The following is a 3,819-nucleotide window of genomic DNA, read 5'->3' as shown; positions in this document are numbered from 1 at the left end:
CCCGCAGCGCCAAGCCCAGATTCCGTCTCCACGGAAACCAAGTCCCTCCCACTGGGATCTGGGTCCCGCACTGAATAGTGACTTTCATCTGTGCCACAGTGGAAAGTTAGACGGGCTAATTGACAAGAGACAGGGAGATTTAAAGTAAACGCGCCAGGAGCCACCCGATCCCTGTCAGTTAGGGTTGAGGGCAGTGTCTAAGCAGTCATGAGACATTCTGGGAAAATGTGATTCAAGTTTCCAAAATTCCATTCTCAGGTGCTAATGGTGACACAGAGCAAGGCCCCCTTGCTGCCACCTGCTCGCCGAGTATAGGTGGGTGGACATCTCCGCAGCCACCATGGGTGCTCCTTGGCCTCCTAGTCTAGCAGGAGCCTATCTCTTTTAGGCCCACTTGGTCCCGAGGGAAGGCTTCTGCCTCTCCCCCACACTCAGGGTTAGTGATGAAGCTGACCTACCATACTCTCCTGCTCTGCCTCATTCTGCTCCGGGGGTAACCCCTCCCTTGGACCTTCCCTTTGTCTCAGTCCCACCCAAGTTTATCTGCTCTGACCACTGACCAGCTCAGCACTGCTCATGGTCCTTCTGTCTTGGCCTCCGTCAAGAACTTTTCTTCTCAGGCAGCCCTAGCCGCTGTGACCCGGCCTTCCTGGGACCTCGCCCCTCTGGCCCTGGTCCTGGCACTACTTACCTGCTGCCAGGTAACAATAAGGCAGGGATCTATAACCAGTCAACCAACCATGCTCTCTTGGTCTAGCTGCCATAGCCAAAAGTAAGTTCTCTTCCATCCCTGCCCTTTTTTCCTCAAAGGTTAGAGCCCCCAGAGGCCTGGGCCAGGGTAGGAAGCTTGAAAGCTCCACAGGGGTGGGGAGAAATGAGAGCACCTGGTGCCTTGAACTCCCACAGGGCCTGTTGGAGCCTTCCTCCCACCAAGACTCGCCTGGGGGAATTCCCCCAACAAGGAAGGGTGCTAGAAGCAAGGCAGCCAAAACAAAGCAACAGTAACAAGCCTAAGAGGCAATTTTGTTGAAGGAAACAGTGGAATGAACTAGTTTTGTCTTTAAATTTAGAGAATATCCAGATTAAAAAAAATATCACCTAGAGATGAATACAAGGGCAAGACTTTGTGTGGAAACATCCTCCAATTGCACATGGGTCATATCCAAAGCAAACATTTACAGATGCAAAACCTGCAGGGAGGAGGAGGGGGGTGAGGAGCGGTACTGTACACAGCCATCCAAAAATGACTCGGTTTTCACCTTCCAGAGTTTTCTTAGGGTGTAGTTCCTACCTCTGCAGACAGGGGGTGCTGTGACCAGAGAGTCTTCATCAGAGGCCTGGTCAGACTTCAGGGGTGTGGTGACATGTGGTTGCTGATGGTTGAGGGGAGGCTTGGTAGTAGCGGCAGAGTGGTCCATGATGTCTCCTGAGGGCCCATGAACTCCCTGAAATTGCATGAAAAATATTGCATGTGTGCACATGTCATTCTTCTGGAGCAAGGTCAGGGCTCTCCTGGGAGCCTCTGATGGAAACAAGCACTGCTCTAGAACAATATTTCCCCAACACTTTCCTGATGCTCCCAAGGCCTGATGGGATGCACTGAAAGGTTAATTTCCATCCCCACCCATTTAGGTCAGGCATTTAATCCCAACTTCCAGCCTTCTGCTGTCTCCTCATTCCTTGCCGTGGTGAACATCCAGCTTCAAATGCTCCCTCTTTGCCACCTGCAGCCAGAATCATCCCCTAACTTGGATGTTTAAAAGGGATTTCATTGAACATATCCAAACAAGAACTCTTGATTCACTCCCCTCCCTAAAGCCCCATCCTCCTCAGTTTCCCCTTTTACATGGGCCATATTCTCTTTTATAAAGAGGAAGAACCATGCAGTGGTTTAGCACACACTGAGTTCAAATCTGACTTTTTACCCCTGCTACCTGTGTGACTTTATGCAAATTGGCTAACTCTCTGCCCCTCAATTTCCTCTTCTATAAAACAGGGACAACAATAACACATAGATCATAAAAGTATTACGAAATTTAAATATCTTTAAAATATGTCAAGGATTTAAGAGTGCCTGGGTAACAGTGAATATTAGCAGTTGTCATTATTCCTATTGCTCCGGACAAAATGCTAAGTATGATCCAGAGGAAAGAGGGAAGAGAGGGACTATATAAAATGGAGACACTCTAACCAAGCTGCTAAAATTGTTAACATGATAAAGGTTGAGGCATGAGGAAAGAGCCCATTCTTGCCCTAACTAGCCTGGGAACTTAAACTGTTCTGAACTTTCCAGCCCTGAGTCAGTGCCTGGATATGCATCTGGACCTCCAGATAACCCTCTGATTACCCCGAAGGACTCATGTGTACATTTTGACATCTATTATCTAGACCACTGGACGTGACAGGCCTCCAGCATCCACCATCCTGACATCTGACTGATAATCATCCTGGACCAACTCCATGGGCTAAGAATGCAGGACCGATGATTCGCAAGAATGTTCTTTTTACTCCGAGGACTTTTAACTCTTCTCTGGCTTTTGGAACACTTCTGGGGTTTTGCCTAGCCATGTTCCCAGTTTGCAAACTCTAAGTTTCTTGAATACATCTCTATGACTTATTTCTAGCACAGCCTTCAGAGTCTTTCCGAGTTTGTTCCATGGCCCTTTACTTCTCTTTCCTTTACACATCTCATCCAAATCCATCAGCACCTGTCCATTCCACCTTCAGATACATATTCCACATCCCATCTCCGCTCATCATTTCCATTGCTACTGGCTGACAGCAAGGCACATCAGTCACTTCCACTGGCTTCTGATGAGTCTCCTGCTTCTGTGATGCTCAGCCTCCTCATATCAGTTCTCCAAGTGGCAGCCAGACGGGTCTTTTAAAAATGTAATCAGATCATATCCATTTTTTTCAGACCAAGACCCCCTTTCTATGGCTAACAAGACGCTCCCTGTTCACTGCTCACCGCCTACCACTTCCCCTCTCCCCCTTGGCTCTGAATGCCTCTCAGTGGTCCCTCCTTTGCCCTTGTCCCTCTGCCTAGAATAATGCCAGAATAGAGGATGTGGGTGGGGCTGTTGGCCTAGGGTGGTGAGGGGACATTCCTCTGTGGAGGTGACAAGGGTATACACTTGAAGTGTTGGAGAAAGCCATGCGATTACCTGGTGTTGGGAAGCAAAAAAAAAAATAATTATTTTTTCACAGTGACCTGATTTTCTGCCAGTTGTGTTCAGTGAGTCTCCTACACCCGTGCAGGGAAGTATCCATGGTTGCAAGGTAGCCTCAGGCATGGGGTGCAGCCTGGGACTGGAGGCGATCTACTCGGGTGGCCAAGTACCACCTTCCTGGTCCACATCAACCAGGGCTGGCCAAGTACCACCTTCCTGGCCCACATCAACCAGGGCGCAGTGCCACAGGCTGGTGGGCGGCAGGACAGCCTGGTGGAGTCAGGTGTTCTATTAGCACCTGGCTTGAGGCAGCACACCACCCTCCCCTTCTCCAAAGCGCCCTCCCCCTCTCTGAGCCTTTGTCTGCTTCCACAGGTCGAGGAAGTTACCAGCGGAAAATATTCCTTCGCTTGCTTTTTGGAGGCCAAAAGAGAAGGGTGTGGAGAGCCATAGGACGCAGGAGGGGTTTTGTGGGCAGCGGTCTTACAGGTTTCAGGGACTGAAGTATAATAAAGGCCAAGGGCAGCCCAGTGAATAAATGAGCGCTTCTAAGTAATGATTAACCCAGGACTCCAAGACAGCGCCTGATGACAGTGCTGCTAATGTCTTGATTCTGCCACACGCTGTCCAACAGAACTCAGGCACT

This window comes from Myotis davidii, unplaced genomic scaffold, assembly GCF_000327345.1.
Source record: "Myotis davidii unplaced genomic scaffold, ASM32734v1 scaffold591, whole genome shotgun sequence".
NCBI classification, from domain to species: Eukaryota; Metazoa; Chordata; class Mammalia; order Chiroptera; family Vespertilionidae; genus Myotis; species Myotis davidii.
The sequence above is the reverse complement of the archived record's forward strand: the minus strand, read 5'-3'. Positions refer to the sequence as shown.